General features: G+C 39.0%; 1 long non-coding RNA gene across 1 annotated transcript; it reads right to left on the minus strand.

Annotated features, from left to right (window-relative positions):
- Positions 1–960: 960 nt before the first annotated feature.
- LOC127992333 (uncharacterized) lies at positions 961–4,663 on the minus strand. Its single transcript, XR_008165384.1, has 4 exons — positions 4,580–4,663; positions 4,363–4,492; positions 3,881–3,966; positions 961–1,187 (listed from the first exon to the last, which is right to left on the minus strand). It is a non-coding gene; the product is annotated as an uncharacterized LOC127992333 (long non-coding RNA).
- Between the last annotated feature and the right edge of the window lie 6,397 nt (positions 4,664–11,060).

An 11,060-nucleotide genomic window follows, 5' to 3' on the forward strand; every position in this document is an offset into this window, starting at 1 on the left:
CGGCTCGATGGCGAGAGCAAATAACAATGGTGATAAGGGACATCCCTGCCTGCACCCCCGTGTTAACGGAAATGGTTTGGACCGGGTAGAGTTGGTAATTATGCATGCTGTAGGATTATTGTATAACAACCGAATCCATGAAATCAATTTCTGACCGAAACCAAATCTACCAAAGACTGTGAATAAATATTCCCACTCTACCCGGTCGAAGGCCTTTTCTGCGTCCATAGAAATTACCATTTCTGCTGCTGTTTTGTTTGGCTCAGAGAGTGTTAAGTAGCCTAAGCTGTTACCTTTTTAAATGTGGCTGACACTCCCTCTGAGTTCAAACAAACCAATATCCCGGAGTAATTCATTTACTCAAACAGTACACCGACTGAACTGCTGTGAAGAGAGAACTGAAGATGAACACCGAGCCGAGCCAGATAATGAACAAGAGATTGACTCAGTCACGAGTCAAGAACCGTTTCTGTCAGACGTGTCCGATTAAAGAACCGAGGAGCTGATGATACTGCGCATGCGCAAAGCAAACTGACACAAAGAGCGTCTGAACCGAACTGATTATTTTGGTGATTGATTCTGTGCTAGTGTTATGAGCGCGGGTAAACCGAAGGCTTGAATCAAGGGCAATCATCGCAAATGACGCCATTACGTCGAGCGCAAAAGAACTGGTGAACCGTTTTCTCCGTTTAGAGACGCGAACAGTTTAAAACGATTCAGTTTGATTTGGTGAACTGAATGATTCGTTCAGTAGGGGAAGATGGCACAGGAACTGCGGGGAAATCGAGCCAAAGGTAAGTCGTGATGCTTGTGGAAGTGCGGAGAGTGGATGAGGTTCCAGGTGTGGCGGTACGGACTGGTAAGTTCTACAGACTACACCACCAGGAGGCTATATCCGGGACTGCCCTTAACCTTAAAGCACACAGGTTTGTCACGACTGGGTCAGGTATCAGGCCAGAGTTAAGTTAGGACAACTTTATTTAAAACAGATTCAAGTTTTATTCACTACATCAAATAATTAGAAACAAACAAAACGTCCCACTTCAAGGAGGGGGAAGGCCTGGCATCCTTTGAGCAGAGGAGATAGCACTCACGCGTACACACACACACTTCACTGTGATCACTGCAAATAGGTAAAGGGCCCACCACCACAAGAGGCTACACTGCTGCTGGCGGCCACCCCACTCCTGAAGGAGGAAAAAAAAAAAAAAAAAAAAAAAAAGTTTAAAAAGACACATAAATTGAAACAAGCATCACATACAGCAACCTGGTTCTCAACAGTCACATCCAAAACTACTGGTTCCATAAAGCGGCCCAGCTACTGGGTTACCAGCAGGCAGAAAGAAGCAGAACGCCGGTACAAAGAACCACTGAACACAGGTACACAAAAAAAAAACAATGATATAATAAATCCACTGGATTGATCAAGAACCAAAAGACATGCTACAAAGTCAAACAAATAAAAAAACTCATGAAAGATTATAATAAACAAAAAGAGAATAATACAAAATAAACAATTACATCAAACACAATAACCCCAGACGAAAGAAAAAAATGCTAGTGACAGTTAGTTAGCAATTACCCTGTTGCATGCCACGTTTCAATCAGTTACTCACAGTACTGGTGGGAAATAAACGCCATACCCCGAGTCCAGACCGCGGACCAGCTGATCCTGCAAGTTCTCAGTTGATGCAGCAATACACAGTCGTCACCCGACAACGTTATATTAACGTCAATATCAATCCACTGTTAATGCAGCCGCATGAAAGCAGATGGCAGAGCGCAGTTCCAAAGACCAAATGTATGGAATGAGACGCGCAGCTGAGCAAAGCGAAGCAAACAAATTAGACACCGCGTGAAGCAGCCGTAGTTGGATAGAACAGGTAACAGTTAGTCTGCGAAACATCAAAACTATTAAATGATGCACAGTGCATAAAAGCCACACAGCAAACGACAAGCCCACTACAGCAGCCCACTGCGACGTCCCTTGCACATTGACCCGCACCTTAAATAAGGAAAAAACACACTTTACTTTAATCAGCCAAACATGAAAACTTATTTAAAATTAATAATAAAATTGCGTCACACATACCTGTACTGCGACTCACGAAGCACAGATGTAGCTGTACAAAACGACTGTCTCGGTGTCTCCATAACGGACAGCGATTAAAGGGCTTCCCGAAAAGCTCCTCAGTCCACCCAAGTAAAATCGGTTCGTAAAACCCAGTGCAAGACCATCAGCATTTCAAAACACTCACTGCAAACGCTCCTACCTCGTCACCATGCACACAAAAGCCAGGAAGTACGGTGGCTCGCTCGCTTACACCGGACGAACGCACACACATAGCACAAACGGAAACGATTTTATAGGCAGGTAAACAACCCTAACCAGACACGCCCTCAATTTACTAGATGACATCAGGGGAGGGCAGATCGTACTGCTACACAGGGGAAGACACGGACATCCAACACAAACAACACAGAAGCAAGAGACAGAGATCAGACATGAAACAACGTTCTCACAAACACAAGCCATGAGACAAGCCAATATATAGGGAGTGTGTAATAAGTGACAGCTGCTGCTGATGATAATTAACGGAGACACCCACAAACTAATCAGTGCAGACGTGAAACAAACAGGCTTCACCACAAAGTGCAAAACCCAGAGATCACGGTTTACCAAGCGTGACAGCCTTGTGGTTAAAATATGAGGTTGAATTGTATTAAAAGCCGATGAGAAATCAATGAATAAAAGTCTGGCATGAGAGCCATTCTTATCTAAATGCTTAAAGAGTAAATTAAGTAAGGTGACTGTGGCGTCTTCCATCCCCCATGGGGTCTATAAGCGAATTGCAGTGGGTCAAATAAATGCTCCGTTTTCCTCAATATTTCAGACCTCACTAATTTTTCAAAAACTTTCATAACTATTGATTTGAGTGCCACTGGTCTGAAATTATTAAGATTTTTGGTGTTGTTAGATTTGGGGACAGGTATAACTACAGCATCTTTCCAGACCTCAGGTATTAATTGTGCCTCTAAAGACTTGTTAAAAATGTAGTGGAAGGGAGAACTCCATTGCTTTGCACAGGTTTTGAGTGTGCGCCCACAGATGTTATCTGGACCATGACTTTTATTAACTCTTATAGAGAGGAATGCTTTGTGCACTTTTGTTTGTGTTATATTAAAATGTTGAATGTCTACAAGCGGTTTACTCAAATTGTCGATCTCATAGCTAAAATAAAAAAAATATTAAAACGATTGTAAAATTGAATAAGAGCACTGGCAAGCTCAGTATCTGAGCTGAAGCCATCCAAGGTGACCGGGCTGCTGCTTTTTAGATTCTGGAGGCCTGCTATGGTTTTCATACTGTCCCAGGCTGATCCAAGATTGCTTGTTGCCATCTGGTTCTCCAGTTTATATTTATAGTCTCATTTTGCTTTGAATTCCTATTTTTAAATCCTCTGTTGCTATTTGTAGTTCAGGAATGTCACCCCCCTTAACCCAGCGGCGGTAAAGGCAGTGATTTGTAAGCATCTTTTATAGATCCATAGCAGAGGTCCAGGGTTTTATCCCATCTAGTAGCACAGGAAACATACTGGTAAAAGTTTGTAAGTGTCTTCTTAAGACATACATGGTTAAAATCACCCAGTATGAAGTTTGGCGCCTCAGGTAAGAGTGATTGTAATTTCTGCACGGTTTCGAAGATGGTGAAATTGGTAATAAAAACTTGTGTAAATTCATGGGGTAGGTAGAAAGGTCATAGTGATACTGATAAAAGTTCAAAATCTGATGTACAGATACGCTCTCTTACAGTCACAGAGGTGCAGTATCGTTTGTTAAAATATAAACATACCCCGCCACCTTGAGATTTCCCCGTTACCTCTCTCTCCCGATCAAGTCGATAAGGTCCCCCAAATCCATCAGTTGACAAGTTGGTGTCCTGATCATTCTCCGTCAACCAGGTCTCTGTGAAAGCCAGGACACAACACTCCCTGAAGTCCTTCAGAAAACTGATGTTAACTTATGTTCAACAGAAGAAAGAAACTTTCTTTTTTTCCCCATTTTTTTAGATTAGCCACAAATGAGGGTTCATCACTAAGTTCAATTAAAGCATTTTATGACCTTCAGCAAATCATCTTTCTTTTTGTTGTTTTATTCCCCAAATGCTAAGTGTGTTCAAGTGAAAATTAATTATACAGAATAAATAAACAAATAAACCAAAACAAAGACATTGTCCTTAATTTTACCCAAAATAAATTGTCCTATAGTTCTTACCTGAGAAATTATGATCCATTGCTCGGCAAAAATGTGTTATTCTTTAAAAAAAAAAAAAAAAGTGTGTGCTGAAATATGTAGATCTACCTTATACTTAACTATTCCCGGCTAGCAGATGAAAGAGCCTCCACAAAGCAATCCAGCACAAAAGCATATCCTTTCCAAACAGTATTCGATTCAACACAGTCACAATCAGGCATCTATCCAAACACACATTCTGGAAGTGTAAAATGAAATAGAAAATACCTAAAACAAACATACACATTCTAAATAACGAAAGAAGACAATATTCAAATATACTCACATTTTTAGTTTAAAACCAAAGGTTTCTCAACTAGGGCTTTGTCAACCAACAGTTCAAGGTAGCACCAAGAAACATGCGTTACCTCTACTCAAACTGAACTACTTCTTCAGGACACTTGATATACAAATCAGGTGTGTCTAATGAGCGCCCTCTAGTGCCTCATATTTCCATTCCCCTAAGTATATGGAAAAACTGTGACAGACATTCCACACTGTTAAAAGGTTTAAAACAACTTCAGAGTGAGTAAATGAAAGAATTTTCATTTTTGCATTATTTTCAGCAGTTTGGACTTTAAAGAAGAGAGAGAAACCTGCACATTACTACCTTACTAACATGGCATGCAAGAAAAAATAAATAAAGTGTGCGCATGATTACTAATTCGTTCACTCAATGTACTAAAACGTGCACAGGCTTACTATTGTGTTCCCTTGATTTGCTAAAATGTGCGTGCGATATAGCAAATCGAGGGAACTAATTAGTAAATTGTGTGAACAATTTATAAATCGAGTGAATGTAATAGTAAATCGAGGGAAAGCAATAGTAATTGTGTGCACGTTTTAGTACATTGATGCCATGACAAAAATGCCATAGTTTGATCTACTTTTGTGTTTGTTATAAACATTTGATCTATCATTGTCCTTTAATTGGTCTATCAAAAACCCTAGCACCTGTTGTTGGCTATACTAGACTTTTTTTCATGCCATTTACTGCTTTTTAAAATGAGATCTCTTTCTGTCTAACCACAATTGTGGGTAATGAACTCATTATGAGAAAGTCCTCAGAGCTCCAGTAAACTGATCCAACTGTGCAGGATCCTTGAGGGCTTGTTAAACCCCTGAGGAGGGTAGCTAGTTGGTCCATTTCCCACTGCCCCGGGGGCCAGCTGAGGTTCTGCTCTCTCAGGTCAGGTAGTCTCAGTTTGGCCCACTGGGGTGCTTCAGGCCAGCTGACAAAAAAAAAAAAAAAAACTTATGCAACCTGCAGCAGTGAATAGGGAATCAAGGCTCTTTTGCTCTGAGTATCTTTGGGAAGGTGTTTGGATAATAATGAGAGTTGAAACTTTTTGGCTTGTTTCCATGGAGACCTGGGTTGCTGAGAGAAAATTGGGAATATAGCCCTGGGCATCGTGGAGAAATGTTGGACATGCTGATGCAATCCATACTCCTGCCATGAAGACATTTTCTTTTCTTTCAGTTTTGTTTTCATATTCTTGTTTGATATTTGTTGAGTCTAATGCCAAATCTACCTAGTATCGTGTTTAACAGGTCATATATTTAATATTTATTGAATGCATAGAAAGAAAGAAAGAACGAATGAATGATTTGTAGAGTGACAGAATGAAATCCCAATTTTCTAACAATTTATGCATTTTCCTCACATTTTTTTCTTCTTCGTTAAAATAATAAAATCCCAGAGAAAACAATGCATTCTGGACATTTTTTGTGTTTGTTTTCGAGAAAGTAGCCTTCTGCAGTATACTGTGAATTAACAGCATTCAGAGTCGACTGTGTCTGAAATCACACCCTACACCCTCATTCACCCATTTACTCATACAGTCCACCTGACAGAGTGGGTGCTTCTCAATTCTTATTTGTGCATCGTCTCGTCTTATCTCCACCACTTCAGGATGCAAGGAAAGACACCAGGACGGAGAAATTGAATCAAGTTAAATGATATATCCTCGCTCCCTTTAGCGTCTCTTCAAAGTGTCATCAATTTAGCTTGAACGTCGGGATTCTTGAACATCAGAGATAATAATTTATACTGTAATAGTCTCAACCTCCACAAAATACCATATTTGTTCATTAACAAATATAAGAATTTACAAATTAAAAGCAATAAGCCATTAAAATCGAGAGACTTAAAAATGAATAAACGTGCTTAAAAAGATGTTATACATCAGAATTATAGACACTGCCAAAACATAGTCCACATTTACAATAGGTTCATGCTTAATACACGTTTATGTCTGTTTGTATTTTCTGCCATGGTTAGCACTTGGTGCAGATGTGAAGGACGAGGAGAAATTAATTCAGAAATTAATTAAATGGTTTGCTTTAGTTGGGCTCTTGACACTTTAATATTAGTTTTTCTCTGGCTGCTGTAACTGTGTTTGTAAAGCACATTTGTTATTGCGAGAAAACTCTGATTCACTGATCTCATTCAGTGGCTAATCTTTAATGATGTGTTGTTGACTTATTCTTTATGAGAGGACAAACTATTATGAAAAACTTATACATTTTATACACAAAACCTTCAGAATTACAGCACCATTTAGACACACACAGATATCAAGAATCCGCACATGAATCTAAACAATGTAACTAGTAACAAAAACGGGTTCATGACGCAATGTAAACTGGTAAAAAAATAAAATAAAATACAAAAAATTTCCAGCATGCATTGCAGCATGAATAAATTATGCAGCTTAATGTTCTTACTATTTTCTTTATTTCCTTTTTGGTGTTGTTTTTGTTTTGACATTTTAGTAACCTGTTTTATGATGCTCAGAGTTTTTTTTTTTTTATAGTTGTCATCAGTGTTGAGATTCACACGCTGATTGTGATGTCTGTGTATCTAAGGTCTGCTGTAGTTCAAAACTTTAGTTTGTGCATAGTATACTTGGGACTATTTCAAAGTAATTGATAGCGATAGTATCAGTGCTGTAATTTAAAGGGTTAGTTCAGCCAAGAAAGAAAATGATGTCATTAATAACTCACCCTCATGTCATTCCAAACCCGTGAGACCTCTGTTTATCTTTGGAACACAGTTTAAGATATTTTAGATTTAGTCAGAGAGCTCTCAGTCCCTCCATTGAAGCTGTGTGTACGGTATACTGTCCATGTCCGGAAAGGTAAGAAAAACATCATCAAAGTAGTCCATGTGACATCAGAGGGTCCGTTAGAATATTTTGAAGCATCGAAAATACATTTTGGTCCAAAAATAGCGAAAACTATGACTTTAATCTGTTTTGTCTTCTCTTCCGGGTCTGTTGTGAGGGCATTTTTTTTTACCTTTATTTATATAGTGCTTTAAACAAAATACATCGAGTCAAAGCAACTGAACAACATTCATTAGGAAAACAGTGTGTCAATAATGCTAAATATTGTTATTGGGCACACAAGAAAACACATCAGCAGCGTCGTACGTCAGCAGCGTTGTGTTGTTTTTTTGTGAGTGTGTGTAGTTCCTCTACTGTGTATGAGATCTTGAAGCTCCGCCCTCTTCTGAAATGGGAGGCGGGACCACCAGGTTATTTACATTTAAAGGGACAAACACAAAAAAGGTGTGTTTTAACTCCAACCTTAAAAGTGCCAATTTCATCAAGCTATAACAAAATTATCTGTATTTTGAGCTAAAACTTCACATACACACTCTGGGCACAACATAGAGTTATTTCACATAATGTAAAAAGGGGCATAATAGGTCACTTTTAACATAAAAACTTACATAAAACTGAGACAAAAACTTAAAAAAAAAAGAAGTTTCACAGGAATTTGATGAACAGAAATGGAATAATGAGTCCCTGAAGAGAGTGGGGGCTCTGTATCTAAAGTGTCATGTTTGGCCACCTGCTGCTTTAAGCACTACATTTCATCTCATCCTCATGGACTGCTCCAGATTTGTTGGTTCCTGCTGTGTGATGTTAATCCACTTTTCCACTAAGGCACTTGCAAGCTCTTGAACACGTCTGGGGGACATATGGTTATGCGTGGTTTGCTTCACTGATTGCACAGACACTACTGGAAGAGAGCCGAACTGGATGATGGCATCACTTTATCATCAATGAACTAATTTTAGGTGAAAAATGACTCTGTCATTGTCTTCTTTAATTTTGACTTAACTATATTCCTGTTTGACTCTGTAAAGCTCCTTTGACACAATCAGTATTGTATAAAGCGTTTTATACAAATAGCCGTCGGCTTTGCCTCGTTGATGTGTTACATTTGACTATCCCTTTAATCCACATTTAGGTGATTCTGAAAAGTTTCTTTAAACATTCATGTAGTAAATTAGTTACTCTCCCTTAGATGTCAGAATACTATAAGAACGTTGAATGATCTTTAATAACTGATTCCAGATAATTCCCACTACAGAGAGGAATAATGTGGATATATATATATTTATATTGTGTCCTTTACACATTCCTTTCACTTTTTGATGAATTCATTGTTTCAATCAGCAAATTGTCATATAGAAGCATGTGACTGGAAGTTTTGGGTGACTTTGTAAGACAACTAATATGTATTCTGTTGAGAAGCGGTTAAGGACACCCTTGGAGGGTGTTTAGAATTTAATTTCTCAGACATTGTTGGGAGAGAGGAGGGGACCCGGTTGAGAAGATGAAAAGATGACAGTACAGAAGAGCTATGGATGGGAGGGGCATAGAGACAAAGGAGGGAAAAATAAGGGGGGAATAATGAGAGAAAATGCAGTCCACTTCCGAGCTGATAGAAATGTTTTATTCATGCTGAGGCCATAGATGTGAGACAGGACAGAGGATTACGAAATAATGAAAGAAAAAGAAAACGAAGAGGTATTCCCCATTGAAATATAAATAACTTTCACAGTTATTTTATTTTCAAAGAGGATAAATAAAATAACATAGTTGTACAGCGTAAGCTATAGATGACTATTGCTTTAGCAGAAAATTAACCTGAAAATTTTGAAATCAACATGAGAGTCTCCACAACCCGAATCAATGCAATAAAGAAAGATCATAGCATTTCACATGCATTTCGACATGTAGGCTTATTTTAAAATAGACTAGTATGTATATGGACTTTTTATTTTCTTTTTTTAATGTTGTGTATAAAGTAGGTCAAAGGAAGTTAGACAAGCACTGCGTCTGAAAGCTCTAAAATGCTTTCTTCAGAGGCAGCATTCCAAGGCAGGAAGGCATCAAGGCACGTCCAAATCCAAATTATGCTTTACTTCCTGTCTCCGAAGGTACCTTCTTCTGATCCAATTTTGAAGGCAGCATAGATGTATCCTTTGCTGCCTTTGATATTCCACAATCCTGTGTCTTCCAATCTGTGACTGTTGAGCTAAAAAAATAAAGATGTCATCTGAAAGTTGCATTTGGTGGTCAGTTTTGTGTAAATGTATATTTCTGACTAAACGTTTCGCTTTTTTATGTTATTTCTAGCGAGAAATCAGTATGTAATTAAAAATACACCAACATTTATCACCAAAATTTGTTATATATTGTTGTAGATAATTAAGCCGTTATGCTGCCTCAGAAGCCTGTCTAAAATCACTTTCGTGAGGTGCCTTTGTGCGAAAATGCTGCCTGCAATGTAATTACCTCATACAGTAGGCTTTTGGACACAACCAGGGGAACAGAAACACAAAAGTTCATAATCAAGACAAGTTCCGTTAATCTGATCTAGGCATGTGACAGCATCAAATTTTCATGTTGAGATTAATTGCGAATGCTTTTATCACGGTATACGGTATTATCACAGTGTTGTCATAATAAAGTATAAAAGGGTTTAATAACTTTTTTCTTATAACAAAAAGAAACTTTAAAGGGGGGGTGAAATGCTCATTTTCACTCAAACTCCTGTTAATCTTGAGTACCTTTAGAGTAGTACTGCATCCTTCATAACTCCAAAAAGTCTTTATTTTTATTATATTTATAAGAGAAAAATAGTCTGTACCGATTTTTTCCGGAAAAACATGAGCCGCTGGAGGCGTGACGTGTGGGCGGAGCTAAAGAATCACGAGCGCGAATAGGCTTTTGTGTTGAGAGCGTTTGGAAGCTGTGACATTACCGTGAGGACAAAACCAACCAAAACAAACCATGGCTTACAGTCAGATTCAGCGTTTATTTATGATCCAGAATCAGATCCCAAGGCTGAAACTGAACGAGAGCAGCAGCAGCAACGACTACAACAGTGTCTCTATGTGGTATGTATTGAAACTGTATATATTTGCTTATGTAACCCCTCTCTCCCAGGTCCTTTCTGACGCTCCTCGCACTCGCTCCGAGCAGGGCTCGAACCCGGGTCTCCTCTAACAAGGAGGCTAAATGACTACAGCCACTAGCGTCTGTTGCTAATGCGTCTCTTGAGGTCGGGGAGGTTTACCTGCACAGCACTACTCGCTGGCCTCCGTTACACTTAGCCGTTTTTGGAAAATGACTAAGTTCCACTTTATGTCGTCTTTTTTTTTTCTTTAAAGGTGTACAAGGTTTACTTGATGTGCTTACGCGCCGATAGCTAAGTTAACAACACAGAGATATTTTATGCAGTTTTACTCACCGCCTGCGGTTCCAACACACGATCGTGACCCTTTTTCGTTGGGACTGCATTATCCTTAAGAAATAAACGATATGCAAATCCGGCGTCAAACTGGGCCTTGTTTGTAAAACAAGCATCTTCGAAATGCAGGGAACAAACACTTGCACAACTCCGTTGATGCTCTGTAAAAATAAACTCAGGACTGGACACGGATGGTAGACAGAGGGGCCGCTGGC

This window comes from Carassius gibelio, chromosome A5 (genome assembly GCF_023724105.1).
Source record: "Carassius gibelio isolate Cgi1373 ecotype wild population from Czech Republic chromosome A5, carGib1.2-hapl.c, whole genome shotgun sequence".
Classification (NCBI taxonomy): Eukaryota; Metazoa; Chordata; class Actinopteri; order Cypriniformes; family Cyprinidae; genus Carassius; species Carassius gibelio.